This window comes from Geotrypetes seraphini, chromosome 6 (genome assembly GCF_902459505.1).
Source record: "Geotrypetes seraphini chromosome 6, aGeoSer1.1, whole genome shotgun sequence".
In the NCBI taxonomy this organism is placed as follows: Eukaryota; Metazoa; Chordata; class Amphibia; order Gymnophiona; family Dermophiidae; genus Geotrypetes; species Geotrypetes seraphini.
Genome location: NC_047089.1, coordinates 45,968,106 through 45,985,375, shown reverse-complemented (window position 1 = coordinate 45,985,375; position 17,270 = coordinate 45,968,106). Strand labels below are relative to the sequence as shown.

At 46.7% G+C, this 17,270-nt stretch overlaps 1 protein-coding gene across 1 annotated transcript in view; it reads left to right on the top strand.

Annotated features, from left to right (window-relative positions):
• LOC117362361 (phospholipid-transporting ATPase IB-like) overlaps window positions 1-17,270 on the top strand; it is a 201,090-nt gene that overhangs the window by 115,122 nt on the left and 68,698 nt on the right. The window lies entirely within an intron of this gene.

Sequence of the window (17,270 nt, the reverse complement as noted above, 5' to 3'; positions counted from 1 at the left end):
GATGAGGCTCATCGTAGCTGTAATAGATGTGAATGGGAAAACCAGGAGTGCGCATCCTTGCTCATCAGAATGGGGATGCAGAAGCCTGTGGCTGCTCCTTCTGTCAGTGGTGCACATGGAGGATCACTCAGTCAAGGTAAGCATTACTGCTTTTTTCGTTCCTCCCCACAGTGTCCCTTTAATGAAGGTTTATTATTAGACTAGTCTCTAAGACGGTAGTAAATCTATTCATTCGCGTCTGCCCTCTTCAAAGTAGCCTGCTGAGGATCGCCAGCCAGCTGTAGCGAACCTCGCAGGGCACTCTCCACCTCGGTAGCACATTCCCTCTGACGCGATCCCATACATCAGAAGAGGGGCGGGATCGTGTCAGAGGGAATGTGCTATCGAGGTGGAGAGCGGCTTGCGAGGTTCGCTACAGCCAGCCAGCGATCCTCAGCAGGCTGCTTTGAAGAGGAGGGCAGACGCGAATGAATAAATTTACTACCGTCTTAGAGTGTGTGAGAACGGGAGGGTGGAGTTGCCGGCATGTTCTCCGCCTCCTTGCGTCCGTGGTCACAAACTCTGCCGCCACAGGCTCATTCTACTGGCACAGATCTATAGATCACGGACGCAGGGATCACGAAGTTTGAAATGCGCATGTGCGCTTAGGGTTTTATTATAGTAGATACGTACATCTTCTATATTAGTGATTGCAAATTTGGGACCTGCTCATCCTTTTTCTTTTTTGCTCATCAGCTAGTGTTAGTATTTGTGTGGCCCCAGAAAATTTTTTCGTCTAATGCGGCTCAGGGAAGCCAAAAGGTTGGACAACCCTGCCCTACTCCTTCACCGTGAGTAGGGAGGGGTAATTTTCATAGCGTTCCAGGCTGTGCGCCAACCCTCTTCCCCACTCCTACTCCTTCACCATAAGCAGGGAGGGGTAATTTGCATAGCACCAAATTTGCACCACCAAATTTCCCCATCCCGCTCCACCCGGCTACTTTTCTGTGCCACCCGGCTGGAAAAAAATTTCTGGGGAGAACACTGCGTAGGGCTTCTTCTTTCGTAACTATAGCCCCTACAATATGAAATTCATTACCATCACATTTAAGGGCTGAACAGAATTTAGATAAATTTAAGGGCAACCTCAAAAGCTTCTTATTTAAAGATGCTTATGATTGCTAATTGATCTTTGGGTCCTTCCTTGCCAAATTCTGCTTTGCTTATATTCAATATTAATATGATTCTTCCCATTTCCCTCTTGTTATTAACCTTAATTGTTCTCTCTTCTTTTAAAATTGTATTTCTCCCTACTATCCTATTGTTTTCATGTAAGTAATGTTGTGTCACTAGTAAGTTTAATTGTTCCCCATTTTAATTTTTTAATTGTCAAACGTTTAGAATTTATGATTAGCGTTTTATCAAATTTTAATAAAACTTGAAACAATTAATGGTACATTAAAGTGTAACATATAAAATAATCAGGGTTATAATAATAGGCCTGGTAATACTGAAAAATAGATAAAAACTAAACAAAACAAACATATTAGATACCTGATGCAAAATAAGATGTGTACAAATATTACACACTAACTGTGTGGTTAATAGCATAACAGTAAAGGCAGGCAAGAGTAGTCACAGCGTTACAGACAGGGTCTCCAGGTGTTTTCTCTGTCTGGACGATTGACTCTTCAATGATCCAGCCTCACAATGGGTCCTCACACTGGGGATTCAAAATCTTTTTTTCCAAATCCCAACTTCAACTTTCTTCATATCTGTGATTTATCAGGTCACTGCTTCACACTTTTTCTTTCAGACTGTTTCTTCCTCAAATTCAGTTTTGTGAGCAGAGATCTCCCATCAATCTTGACCAGACATCTGACGATACTCCTGGGTCACATGGCTTCCATAGTGCATGTTAGTCTGTTTAAGAGTCTTTATCTTAAGACACCTCAGTAGACTCTTGCATGTCAGTGATCTCCAACTCACTACCCATTGTCTCAATACATTACACTTTGACAATATTTGCAGTGGTTAATGAGCTCTTCCTTTCCAGGAGATTTTTTTGTTCCACACACCTACACTTCAGAAGGTTCGGACCTTGCACTTGTCCTCCTACGCTTGTAGGGTTTATCTGGATATGACAGATGAGGTTCAACGTGGATAAATGTAAAGTGATGCATGTCAGTAACAAAAATCTCATGCACGAATACAGGATGTCCGGGGCGTACTTGGAGAGACCTCCCAGGAAAGGGACTTGGGAGTTCTGATCGACAAGTCAATGAAGCCGTCCACGCAATGTGCGGTGGCGGCAAAAAGGGCAAACAGAATGCTGGGAATGATAAAGAAGGGGATCACAAACAGATCAGAGAAGGTTATCATGCTGCTGTACTGGGCCATGGTGCCGCCTCACCTGGAGTACTGCGTCCAACACTGGTTGCCGTACACGAAGAAGGACATGGTACTACTCGAAAGGGTCCAGAGAAGAGGGACTAATATGGTTAAGGGGTTGGAGGAGCTGCTGTACAGCGAAAGATTAGAGAAACTGGGCCTCTTCTCCCTTGAACAGAGGAGATTGAGAGGGGACATGATCGAAACATTCAAGGGGATCGAAACACTGAAGGGGATAAACTTAGTAGATAAGGACAGGTTATTCACCCTCTCCAAGGTAGGGAGAACGAGAAGGCACTCTCTAAAGTTGAAAGGAGATAGATTCTGTACAAACATAAGGAAGTTCTTCTTCACCCAGAGAGTGGTAGAGGGCTGGAATGCTCTTCTGGAGGCTGTTATAGGGGAAAACACCCTCCAGGGATTCAAGACAAAGTTAGACAAGTTACTGCTGAACAAGGACGGGCGCTGGTAGGGCTAGTCTCGGTTGGGGTGCTGGTCTTTGACCATAGGCTGCCACGTGAGCATACTGCTGGGCATGATGGACCTAGCAGCGGTAATTCTTATGTTCTTATGGATAGTCTTTGCACTCAAAGTGGCTAGCCTACTAGATCCAGTTTTTTTTCTATCTATATCTTTTGAAACTCAGAGCAATCTATGATGCTCTCAAGATATTTCAGCACATTGTGACTGACCACGTCTTTCTAATCCCCACAGATGTTCAGGTTGAAATGTACTACATAAACAAGCAAGGATGCACGGGTTCTTTTCTTTGTCAAGAGACCCAGAAGATTTTCAAGGCAGAAAGTATTCCCTCGCAGACAGATTCAGTAGATTTCTTCAGCTGCATGAGTGGACGGTCAACTCTGCAGTTCTGCGTCACATGTTCTCTCTTTGGGGAACTCTTCGGATGGTCCTGTTTGCGTCCCCCCACAATTCAAACCTTGCCTCTATTTTGCTTCAGGCAGTATTCTCCCCAAAGCCTGGAACCTGATGTATTTCTTCTGGATTGGACACACAACTTTCATTATGCGTTTCCTCCAATCCCTTTCACCTTCGAGATGCTTGCCAAGCTCATGCAGGAACTGGTCACCATGATTCTGTTGGCCCTCGGTAGCCCGGGCATTCTTGGTTATCCCAGGACAAGCAGGCAGGTATTCTCACTAGTGGGTGATGTCATCCGACAGAGCCCCGATACGGACATCTTGCAAGCATGTCTTGCTTGAAGAAACTCAGAAGTTTCGAGATGCCCGCACCGCGCATGCGCCAGTGCCTTCCCGCCCGATGCTCCGGGCGTGTCTCCTCAGTTCAGTTCAGTTCTTTTTCTTCCGCGGAGCTGAGAAGTCTATCTTCAATTTGCGCCCATTGAATATCTTTTTTGCCTTCTTTTTGCCGCGGGTTGAGTTCTTTTGGGCTCGCCTGTGCGTTTATTTCTTTCTTTGATTTCTTTTTAAAAAAAAATAAATAAATAAAAATTTTTCCTTCCGACTCCGGGTCGGCCGCGTGGCTAAGGCCCCGCGCCTTTGACCTTGCGGCGGAGCTTTTTCGGCCTATGTCCCGGCCGATTACCGGTTTCAAAAAGTGTAGCAAGTGCCAGCGCGCAATTTCGCTCACGGACCCTCATCGACGCTGCTTACAGTGTCTGGGACCGGATCACTTTCCGAAATTGTGCCGGCCTTGCTCCACTCTGACGGCGAGAGCGTTTAAGCGCCGCTGTCTGCTCTGGGAGTCCATGTTCAAGATGGATGCTTCGTCAGCGCCTGCAGCTTCGACATCGACATCGACGGGGGCTTCGACTTCTTCAGCGAAGCCCGCTACCTCCCCAGCTGCTTCGGGCCTCCTGAAACCGGCATCATTCACCCCGGTTTCGGCCCCGACTTCGGCGCCGGTGCCTTCCTCCGTTCCCTCGGAGCAGGTTTCGACCCCGACAGTTCCACCAGTGGTGCTCAAGGTGCCGAAAGCTGGCAAGCAGAAGCACTCTGCACCTAAAGAGTGCGGAGACCGTGCGGAAGGGCCCCCTTTTGGTGCGGATCCCTCCATATCGGCTTCGCTGCGGTCCATTCTGGAGGCTCAGTTCGTTGAGCTCATGCAAACCATGGGGCCTCGTCTGATTGCCACCATCCAGGGTGACCTCCCAGCTTCGGCTTCGAGGGGCGGACCGCCCCCTCCTCCTCCTCCACGCCGCACGACCTCGTTGCTCGGCGAGGAGGAGCGGCGAGTGGTGTCCGGGTCCTCGAGGAGGTCCTCCGAGAATGCTATGCCTCCTTTAGAACCGATTCCCTCGAGAAGGGCTTCTCTTAGTGAGATGCCTCCTCTGGAGCCCATTCCCTCGAGGAAACCCTCGTTTAGTGACCTGCCTCCCTTGGAACCGATTACTCCGCCCCATGATTCAGTGTGGCATCCACCTTTGGGGCCATCCAGTCCGGGGCATAGCAGGAAGCAGGACGAGTTCTTCCGAACTCCCTATCAAGCCTGGGCGACGTCCAGAGAAGCACCGACTCTTCCACCTTTGAGATCGACGGCATCGAGTCCGATCTGCTCCTTGGAGGCGTCTGACCCAGTCTCGCACAGAAGGACTCGATCTCCTTCCAGGCATCGGGAGGGGCATCGGTCCAGGCATTCTTCGAAGCATTCCTCTCGACACTCGACCGTCTCGCCTCAGAAGAAATTGCCTCGGTTGGGGTATGCTGCTTCGACTGGGTCTCCTCCTCCGGGTCCGGAGTTCGAGGACCCCGAAGTTTTCTACTCGTCCTGTTGTTCACAGGCCTCTTTGGAGCCTGAGGCTTCGTCTTCTTCTAGTCCGTCTCGCGGACCGGCGACGGCGGACAAATTGTCCTTTTCATCGTTCCTCAGGCAGATGGCGGATGACTTGGACATTACTCTAGATGCGGGGTCTCGATATTCCAAAGAGTATCTCGATACCATGCACTTGCCTCGGCCTCCGGCGAAGTCCTTGCGGCTTCCCTTGCACAAGCTCCTCGACCAGACCTTCATGCGCTGCTTCGAGTCTCCTTACTCAATCCCTGCGGTCCCTGGCAAGTTGGATTCGCGGTAGTTGACAAATTTCAGCTATACTCGCTCGAGGAGCGCAGAGAGAGGGGGGACATGATCGAGACGTTCAAGTATCTTACGGGCCGCATCGAGGCGGAGGAAGATATCTTCTTTTTCAAGGGTCCCACGACAACAAGAGGGCATCCGTTGAAAATCAGGGGCGGGAAACTACGAGGTGACACCAGGAAATTCTTTTTCACTGAAAGAGTGGTTGATCGCTGGAATAGTCTTCCACTACAGGTGATTGAGGCCAGCAGCGTGCCTGATTTTAAGGCCAAATGGGATCGGCACATGGGATCTATTCACAGGGCAAAGGTAAGGGAAGGGACATTAAGGTGGGCAGACTAGATGGGCCGTGGGCCCTTATCTGCCGTCTATTTCTATGTTTCTATGTTTCTATGTTACCGCACTGTACATCATAAAGGCTTCGAGGGTCCTCAGCTTTCGCACCAGTCCCTCCTGGTCGAATCCTCGCTCAAGCGGTCTCATCCTGGCCAGGTCTATGCTTCTGTACCTCCGGGCCGCAAGGGCAGAACCATGGATAAGTTTGGGCGACGCATCTATCAGAATTCGATGATGGCGTCTAGAGTCTTGAATTACAACTTCCACTTTGCAACCTACTTGGAATTTTTTCTACCTGTGCTTCGAAAGTTCACTCCATACATCGAGTCCCAGGCTAGGTTTGAGTTTGAGGAAGTGGTTGCTTCGTTGTCCCAACTCCGACTTCAGTTGATGCAATCTGCCTATGATGCGTTCGAGCTCTCTGCCCGAGCGGCGGCTTGCTCGGTGGCGATGCGCCGGTTGGCCTGGTTGCGGACCATTGATATGGACCCGAATCTTCAGGACCGCCTGGCGAACATCCCGTGTGCTGGGGCGGATCTTTTTGACGAATCCATCGAGACTGTCACGAAGAAGTTGTCTGACCACGAAAAGTCCTTCCAATCTATCCTTCGGCCGAAGCCCAAGCCTCAACAGTGTCGACCTTCTCGTCCACCGTTGATTTATCAGAGGCGTTATCAGCCGAGGCAAACTCCTCCTGCGAGACAACCGGCGAAGAGTCAGCCCCCCCAGAAGGGTCAGCCCAAGTCTCAGTCGCCGGCTGTTCCTAAGACCACACAGCCTTTTTGACTGTATCGTCGAGGGCATAACCAACCTCGTTCTGCCTCTCCCTGTTTTTCCCATCGGAGGGCGCTTCCATCATTTTTATCATCGATGGGAGGCCATAACAACTGACCTCTGGGTCCTTACTATCATCAAGGAGGGATACTCTCTTCATTTCCATCGGGTCCCTCCGGACCACCCTCCAAGAGAGTATCCTTCCAACTTGACTCAGACCGCCCTTCTTCTCCAGGAAGCTCAGGCTTTGCTCCGGCTTCGTGCCGTGGAGCCGGTCCCGACGGACCAACTGAACCGGGGGTTTTACTCCCGGTACTTCCTGGTTCTGAAGAAGACGGGCGACCTGCGACCCATTTTGGACCTCAGGGCCCTCAACAAATTCCTAGTCAAGGAGAAGTTTCGCATGCTAATGCTTGCTTCTCTCTACCCTCTCCTCGAGCAGAACGACTGGTTATGCTCTCTGGATCTCCAGGAGGCCTACACTCACATTCCCATTCATCCGGCCTCCCGCAAGTTCCTCAGATTTCGGGTGGGACATCTACATCTGCAGTATCGAGTGCTTCCATTCGGCCTGTCCTCGTCTCCCAGAGTCTTCACGAAGTGTCTGGTGGTGGTGGCCGCTGCACTCCGGAACAGGGGTCTTCAGGTATTTCCGTACCTCGACGACTGGCTCATCAAGGCCCCGTCAGCTCCAAAGGTCATTTCGGCGACCTTGACCACGATCTGCTTCCTACAGAGCCTAGGCTTCGAGATCAATTTTCCCAAATCTCATCTGCAGCCTACCCAGTCCCTTCCCTTCATCGGGGCGGTACTGGACACCATTCAGCTTCGAGCATTCCTTCCTCCTCAGCGCCTGGATGCTCTTCTTCGTCTCTGCCAGTCTGTGTCTTCTCGCCAGTCCATCTCAGCGAGAAACATGATGGTCCTCCTGGGCCACATGGCCTCTACAGTTCATGTGACCCCCTTTGCCAGGCTCCATCTCAGAACTCCTCAGTGGACCCTAGCTTCTCAATGGACTCAAGTGTCAGACCCGTTGACTCGACACATCATAGTCACTCCTGCTCTTCGGCAGTCTCTACTTTGGTGGATGACCTCTTCGAATCTATCCAGAGGTTTGCTGTTTCACACTCCTCCTCATCAGAAGGTTCTCACAACCGATTCCTCGAACTATGCCTGGGGGGCTCATCTGGATGGGCTTCGCACTCAGGGATTCTGGACCAGTGCGGACCACCTCCATCAGATCAATTTTCTGGAGCTCAGAGCCATCTTCTATGCTCTTCAAGCTTTTCAACATCTGCTTCACGACATGGTGGTCCTCATCCGTACAGACAACCAGGTCGCCATGTATTATGTGAACAAGTAGGGGGGCACGGGATCGGCCTCCCTCTGCCAGGAAGCTCTCAGAGTCTGGGATTGGGCGATTCGCCACAATGCCTTCCTCAAGGCTGTCTACATTCAGGGGAAGGACAATGTCTTGGCAGACAAATTGAGTCGTCTCCTCCAGCCTCACGAATGGACTCTCCATTCCAACCCCCTTCATCAGATCTTTGCACATTGGGGGACGCCTCAAATAGACCTCTTTGCGGCTCCCCACAACTTCAAACTGCCTCAGTTTTGCTCCAGGATCTACACTCCTCATCGACTCGAGGCGGATGCTTTTCTGCTGGATTGGGGGAATCGATTTCTATATGCGTTTCCTCCATTTCCTCTCATTCAGAAGACTCTGGTCAAGTTGAAATCAGACCAAGCCACCATGATTCTAATAGCTCCTCGGTGGCCCAGGCAACCTTGGTTCTCTCTTCTACTTCAACTCAGCAGCAGGGAGCCATTCCTTCTTCCAGTGTTTCCTTCGCTGCTTACTCAGCATCAGGGGTCTCTGCTTCATCCTAACCTGCAGTCTCTCCACCTGACAGCTTGGTTCCTCTCAACGTAACCCCTCACCAGTTTTCCCAGGCGGTGAGAGAGGTCTTGGAAGCTTCTAGGAAGCCTGCTACTCGTCAATGCTACTCCCAGAAGTGGTCTAGATTTTCTTCTTGGTGTGTTTCCAATTCTAAGGAGCCTCAACGAGCCTCTCTTTCCTCTGTATTGGACTATCTTCTACACCTGTCTCAGTCTGGTCTCAAGTCAACATCTATACGAGTCCACCTGAGTGCTATTGCGGCTTTCCATCAGCCTCTACATGGGAAACCTCTCTCTTCTCATCCTGTTGTTTCCAGATTTATGAAAGGACTTTTTCATGTCAATCCTCCCCTCAAACCGCCTCCAGTGGTTTGGGATCTAAATGTTGTCCTTTCTCAGCTTATGAAACCTCCTTTTGAGCCTCTGAGCAAGGCTCCACTAAAGTTTCTCACTTGGAAAGTGGTTTTTCTGGTGGCCCTCACATCTGCTCGCAGGGTCAGTGAGCTTCAGGCCTTGGTGGCGGACCCCCCTTTCACAGTATTCCATCATGACAAGGTAGTCCTCCGCACTCACCCGAAATTCCTGCCTAAAGTGGTCTCTGAATTTCACCTCAACCAATCCATTGTGCTTCCAGTGTTCTTTCCAAAGCCTCATTCTCATCCTGGAGAATCAGCTCTTCACACTCTGGACTGTAAACGTGCTTTGGCTTTCTACTTGGATCGCACCAAACCACACAGAACTGCTTCTCAACTTTTCGTCTCCTTTGATCCAAACAAGTTGGGACGACCTGTATCGAAGCGCACCATCTCCAATTGGATGGCGGCTTGTATCTCTTTCTGCTATGCCCAGGCTGGATTACCTCTTCCCTGTAAGGTCACGGCTCATAGGGTCAGAGCAATGGCAGCCTCTGTAGCCTTCCTCAGATCGACACCGATTGAGGAGATTTGTAAGGCTGCCATTTGGTCCTCGGTTCATACATTCACCTCTCATTATTGTCTGGATACTTTCTCCAGACGGGATGGACAGTTTGGCCAAACTGTGTTACAAAATTTGTTCTCCTAAGTTGCCAACTCTCCCTCCATCCCATTGAGGTTAGCTTGGAGGTCACCCACTAGTGAGAATACCTGCCTGCTTGTCCTGGGATAAAGCAAAGTTACTTACCGTAACAGTTGTTATCCAGGGACAGCAGGCAGCTATTCTCACGTCCCACCCACCTCCCCTGGGTTGGCTTCTCTGCTAGCTACCTGAACTGAGGAGACACGCCCGGAGCATCGGGCGGGAAGGCACTGGCGCATGCGCGGTGCGGGCATCTTGAAACTTCTGAGTTTCTTCAAGCAAGACATGCTTGCAAGATGTCCGTATCGGGGCTCTGTCGGATGACATCACCCACTAGTGAGAATAGCTGCCTGCTGTCCCTGGATAACAACTGTTACGGTAAGTAACATTGCTTTCTTCCTTCTACCTCACCTCAGTATCAAGGAACTCATGCAGAATCACGGATACCTTCTGCATATCAACCTAAAGGCTTTACACCTGACATCTTGGTACCTCTCGTGTTGACATGGACTGAATTTTATCTTTCTCATTCTGTCAGACGTATTTTAGAAGTGTCATGAAAACCATTTACACAGCAGTGTTACCAGCAGAAATGGACATGGTTTTCCACTTGGTGTACTTTTCATCGTCATGATGCTGTATCCAGCTCTATATCTACATTATTGGATTTATCCAATTTAGGACTTGAGACTACTTTGATTCGAGTTCATCTCAGTGCTATCAATACTTTTCACAGCCCATCTGATGATAAACATCGAACTGCTCATCCTATTGTATCCAGTTTCATTAACAGACCTTTTTAAGATCTAACCACCTCCAGTAGTTTGAGATCTCAAGGTTGTTCTCTCTAGACTTATGAAGTTTTCTTTTGAACCAATGTCCATGGCTTATTTGAAATACCCCACTTGGTTTTTTCTCATCTCTCTTACCTCTGTTCGAGAAATGAGTGAACTTCAAGCACTGGAGGTGGATCCACTGTTCATGTTTCATCATGACAAAGTTGTGCTTCTTACCCATCCGAAGTTCCTTTTGGAAGTAGTCACGGACTTCATCTAAACTGATCTACCGGACTTCCACGTTCTTTGTTTTAGCCTTTGCCTTACCACTTGTGCTTTTGATTGTTTCTTGTTTTTTTCTTTCTTTTTGTTTATCTAAAAAAAAAATAGAAAAAAACATTTTTACTTCCCGGTTTTCACCTTCAGGCGTTTCCATGGCAGGGCTTCCCTTCTCGCCTCAGCTCGACTTTTGATTTAGATGAGTTGGTTTTTCCTTCCATGTCCCGCCCGTTAACTGGTTTACAAAGTGTGGCAGGTGCCAGCGCACGATTTCTATCACCGACCCACACAACTGGTGTATACAGTACCTTGGCCCCGAACATCAGATCGAGACCTGCGCTCATTGTTCTACATTAAAAAACGCTCTATTAAAAGCCGCATTCTTCAACAGCAGAAGTTGTTCAGTGTCATCATGCAGGGAGCGGAAGTATCGCATGCATCGACATCTAAGTCCTCGATGTCGAAGACACCGCCATCATCCAATGCACCTGCATCGACACTGGTATCGCAGTCTATTGTTCCTTCTGGTAAGCCAGCTAAAAAGCCATCAGCTTCCCAGACAGGGTCACAGGCCACTAAAGCATCAAGTCTAATCATGCCGGCAAGCAAAGACCCTTAATGTGACTCGCTTCTAAATCGAGGGGTGCATTGACATCCGAGTCATTCTCTCCAGAGCGAGTTGCAGCACCTTTGGTACCGGTGACAAAGCCACAGGTACCATGCTCACTTTTCTAGAGAAATTCGATGCTCTCTGTCGTGCGGAGTATGGGCACATGTTTCCTCTTCTTACCCCGACACCGACTCCGCTGATACCGGCCCAGCTTGAGCGTCACGCCACACTGGATGCCGGTATCACCACTGCTTCATCGATGCATCATTATGGCTCTCAACGTAAGTTATCTTCTAACCATACTTTAAAGCATTGAACATCCCGAAACCGTTCCAGTTCGTCGAGACATCATTCTTCTTCCCCGCGATGCTCTCAATCTAGCAAGTGTTCTTGCAAATCAAAACATCTCTCTTCTAAATGTCCAGAAAAACATAAACATACTGCATTGCCTTCCTGATCGGCAAGTGGCAGCATCGATCTCCATCACTACTTGCTGTTTCTCTCTCAGCCTCTTCCTCAGCCAATTGGAGGTCGGCTCCAACTATACCATCCATGCTGGACGTGATAAGATCTGACCTGTAGGTTCTCAAAGTCATTCAAGAGGGTTACTCTTTTCATTTCATTACTACACCTCCAAATCATCCTCCAAGAGAGTATTCTTTAAACACTCAGCGGACATCCCTTCTTCTTCGGGAGATAGAATCTTTACTCCATCTGAATGCCATAGAGATAGTACCTCCTGCTCAAAAGAATCAGGGCTACTACTCCTGGCATTTTCTCATCCCAAAGACGACAAGAGATCTACGTCCAATTTTATACCTCAGGGGCTTGAATAAATATTTGGTAAAATAAAAGTTTTGAATGTTTTCCTTGGCGAGTTAACTTAAGGGATGTGGGAACAATGGGGAAAAAGGGCAAGAGAGGGGAAGGAGGGAAGTGGGTCAGCTGTCTAGGTATTTCAGGAATAGGTGAGTTTTGAGGCGTTTCCTGAATACCTCATAAGTGGTGGGCAATAGGAGTTTTTCTAGGTCTTTACCCCATAGAGCAGCCTGATGTGAGAGAAGATGCTCATGGTGTTTTTTTAGTTTGCATCCTCTAACCGGGGGAGAAACGAAGTGCGAGTGGGAGCTTCTCTTGTGTTTGTTGGCTGAGAAGGAGAATAGGTCAGTGATGTATTTAGGGGTTAGACCGTAGAAAACTTTAAAACAGAGGCAGGCGAACTTAAACTTTACATGAGCTTCCATCGGCAGCCAGTTTAGCTGTTTGAAGTATGGAGTCACGTGATCGAACTTCTTTAGACCGAAGATTAGTCTGACCGCAGTGTTTTGCATTAGTTGTAATCGTCGCATATTCTTTTGGGGGATTGCTAAGTAGGCGATGTTACAGTAGTCGAGTTGACTTAATACGAGGGATTGTACCAAGATTCTGAAGGCAGAGTTATCAAAGTATGCTTTAATGGATTTAAGTTTCCAGAGGGTGAAAAAACTCTTTTTGATTAGGGAGTCCACCTGATCTTTCATGGTGAGGCATTGGTCCAGAGTTACACCCAGTATTTTAATGGTGGGCTGTATGGGGTAGTTATGTTTGTTAATGTCTAGTGGGGTTTTGGTGTCAAGAGGGCGCGGTGAAGCGACAAAGAATTTTGTCTTCTCAGTATTGAGCTTGAGTTTGAAGTCTGTCATCCAATGTTCCATCAAGTTTATGGCTTCTGATGCTTTTGGAATTGTTTCCGAGATGGAGTTGGCAAATGGGATAATAATTGTGAAGTCATCAGCGTAACTGAATAATTTTATCCCCAGCTGGGTTAATTGAACTCTAGACTATCATCGGGTTCCTTACCCAAAACTTGGAAACAATCAATTATTTATTCAATCAACAAGGATCAAAAAACCAGCATCCAAGACATGTCTAATTATCGACCTATAGCTAACATACCATTTATAGCTAAACTTACTGAAAAAATTGTCTTTCACCAAATTTCTGATTTTATTGAGAAAACAAAGGTTCTACCTCCCAACCAAACTGGCTTTCGTCACCATCATTCCACCGAACTCTCTCTGCTAGGATTAACCACAAAAATACTCTACCATCTTGACCATCATCAGTCAGCTCTGCTCTTCTCCTTAGATCTTTCCTCTGCTTTCGACACCATTGATCATAACTTATTATTATCACGTCTGCATGAAATTGGCATAACAGGTCAAGTCATGGACTGGTTCACCTCTTATTTTTCAGATAGATCATCCAAGGTTATTTTCAACAGTACATCATCTGAGCCTTCTTCCACTAAACATGGAATTCCGCAAGGCTCCATTCTGTTGCCATTACTTTTTAACATCTTTATGTCCCCCCCTTTTGACTGTGGGACAATCCATTGGCTTCACCACATTTGCTTATGCTGATGATGTGCAGTTAATCCACCCCATCGATCTTAATAACATAGAGGATGTTGCATCCGTCAACCACAAACTAGAAAAAATCAAATTGTGGTTAGATTCAAATAGTTGTCCCTTAACATCAATAAATCAAAACTAATGATCTTTCCCTTTAAAGATGGAATAACTCTTCAGGCCCCCTTGAAATCTGAATCTCTCCCAATTAAAGTTGTACCCACTTTAAAGCTGCTAAGAGTCACTTTTGACTGCAAATTTTCCTATCACAATCATATTAGTACAGTGGTTCAGAAATGCTTTCACCGTCTTAGAATGATACGTTCCCTCTCTAAACTACTAGACCCAGCTTCCTTGAATACACTGATCCATTCTTTGGTAATTTCTTGTATTGATTATTGTAATGCCCTTTATAAGGGCATTACAAAAAAGGAAATAAGATGCCTTCAGATAGTGCAGAATACAGCTATCAAGATCATTTATGGCGCAAAGAAATATGATCATGTTTCTCCTCTTCTGTTCAATGCACATTGGCTACCCGTTGAACATAGAATTAGCTACAAAATCTTACTCTTAACTTTTACAACTCGCTCAATCAACCAGAGTTCATTGATAGCGATTTATAGTCCCACTAAATCGCTTCGTTCTACGTCACAGAATCTCCTTGTCGTACCATCATTAAAATTAATCAACACGTTGAGATCCAACAATTTTGCTGTCACTGTACCTTCTCTCTGGAATTCGCTGCCTAATCATTTACGGATCGAATCCGTGCTAAAGCAATTTAAAGCAAAATTAATAACATTCTTGTTCCAAGATGCTTTTGGATAACAACTGTCCTTTTAAGGACTAAAACAAATTTTGTAGCTTTTTACCCTTACCTATTGTTTTTCCCCTAAGTGTGCTCTTTTTCTCAAAGATTGTAGTTCTTGCCCTTCTTTCCTAACTGTGTGTAGTTAATATATATGTTTTGGCATGTGTCTACTAACCCAACCTGGTTCTGTTTAGTATTTTAACTTTAACTTGTTTTTTAAGATACTTTTTAAATCTATATACTGCCTAGAAATTTGATTAAGCGGTATAAACATTTTTTAATAAACTTTGAAACTTGAACTGTGAGCCTACGTTGGGCGGAAAGACACTCGCGCATGCGTGGTGTTGACAGTCGCAAAATTTCTAAAAACATAGTGGTGATACACTTTTAAAGCTGCCCGTACTGGGGCTCCGTGGATGATATCACCCACATATAAAAATATCTTCTAGTTGTTCTTGGATAACACCTGTTACGGTAAGTAACTGTGCTTTTCCCGCTGTCTGATCACCTATTTGTCTTGACTGCTGCGCCTTGCCGTGGTTCGTTGGCATTCAAGTCCTCGATCGCTAAGTGGGTTTAACTGGACTTTTTCCGCATCTTACATCACCTGCGGGAAAGCTGCCATCAGTTTCTCTTAAGGCTCATTCAACTAGAAGGGTTGCTGCTCGTGGGCGGAGCCTCACGTGATTCATCCAGATGAAATTTGCAGGGCGGCTACTTGGTCCTTTCTTCCTACCTTTTCTGATTTTATCGAGTGGATCTGGCAGCTCAATCAGATGCCGTTTTGGGGACTTTGGTGTTAAGGGCAGACTCTTCTGTCCTTTCCTAGCTGCTAACATTACTTTGATATGTCACCTAGCATATGGAATCCAGAAGAGACGTAATAGAATGGAAGATTAAATTTTTACCTTTGATAATCTTCTTTCTATTAGCCCCTGTAGGATTCCATATGACCTGCCCTCTCTGTGTACACTCAGTTGTTTGGAATAGCCTGCTTGTTTCTGCCTTGATTATTCTCCTTGCAGGCTTGAAGATTTTCCAGCCAGTCGGGGAGTTTTCCACTTCTGTGAGTATGCTTAACTGGAGGCTGTCTCATGTGTGTGCTCATTGTACACAGCAGATTAGTTCTTCATTGTTCCTCAATGTTTTTCTGAGTTGCCTTTGTGCCTGTTTATTACTTGTTTCATGTTTTGCAGGGCAGATCAGTTCAGAAATTGTTTGTGTTGCTGGGGATTTTCCCCTGTTCCCCCTTTGTCATGGATTTGTGCAGGTATATTGCTTGGCTTTGGGACTCAACTGGATATGGCTCTAGCTCTCAGTCTAAGGTGGAGGAACATGTGCTCATAAAAGGGTTTGATTTCTGCAACTCTCGGATTATGGGTTGGGATTGAACATCTAGCACAGGGGTGCCCACACTTTTTTGACTCGCGAGCTACTTTTAAAATGACCAAGTCAAAATGATCTACCAACAATAAAATTTTAAAAAAACACAACGCACAACGCATAGAATTGTTATTTATCATTCCTATTCCGGGGTTTTTTTTCAAAGAGGTCAAAGCAGATGACTCTATGCAATGTCACCTCAGTAACAACCATACAAAAATAGACAAATACCCACCCCCTCCCTTTTTACTAAACCACAATAGCAGGTTTTAGTGCAAGGAGCTGCGCTGAATGCCCAGCGCTGCTCTCGACGCTCATAGGCTCCCTGCGCTAAAAACCACTATTGCGGTTTAGTTAAAGGGGACCATATTGTAAAATATAGACAGCAGATATAAATTCAGACACATTTTGATCACTAAATTTAAAATAAAATCATTTTTCCTACCTTGTATGGTGATTTCATGAGTCTCTGGTTGCACTTTCTTTTTCTGACTGTGCATCCAATCTTTCTTTCATCCTGTATGCTTCCTCTCCTCCACACCTCATTCCCTCCCCCAACTTTTTCATCCTCTCTCCCTGACCTTTCTTTCTTTCTCTCTTCATGCCCCTTTCTTTTTTTTCTGTTTCTCTTCTTTCCTTCTGTCTCCCTGCCTGCCCCCTTTCTTTCTTTCTCCCTGCCCTTCCCCAAGCCACTGCTACTGCCGCTGCCATCAGGGAACAGGAGCCAAAACGCCACCAATGGATAACAGGCCCCAAAGACGACGCCCCATGCTCTCCCTGCTTCAGGCCGACCAGCATTCCTCTCCCCGATATCAATTCTGCCGTCGGAGAGGAAGTTCTGCCCAGCCAGGCAGCGATTGGCTGGCCCGAACTTCCTCTCCGACAGCAGAATTGACGTCGGGGAGAGGAAGACTGATCGGCCCGATAGATCGCCAAGGCAAAGTGAGTCCTGGGTGATTGACTCACTTTGCTTTGGCGAGCTACCGGTCGATCGCGATCGACCTATTGGGCACCCCTGATCTAGCATATGGAATCCTACAGGGAAAGATAAAAACCTAATCTTCCATTTTGGACCTTGTGGTAGGGTACCTTAGGAAGGTCCCTAGAGGCCACCTAGGTGTTCCTGTCACACTGTATAACAGTAGCGAATATATGTAATTATTTTAAATGCCACAGCATGATGGCATTTAAAAAAAATATTTGCTGCCACCACTGAATTTTGACCTTGCCTGCACTAATTGTTTTCCTAGGTTAAACTATAAAAATAGGAAGCTCATTTTTAACTAGGCTATATTTTGCAGTGAGAAATGGGTTAACTTTTCTTCTTTGTAGGCCTGGTGCAGCTAGGTCCAGGTTGATTTTGATTCTGAGGGAATCAATTTATTCATTTCCTGACATATTATGCTGGATGACAGCTTTGTGCTTAAATGATCCTTTTTCTCTTCCAAATTGCATCATAAGTGTGATTCACTATAAATATATCATTCGTGCTAAGCTGTTCTAGAATGAAAAATTGTTATGAACAATTG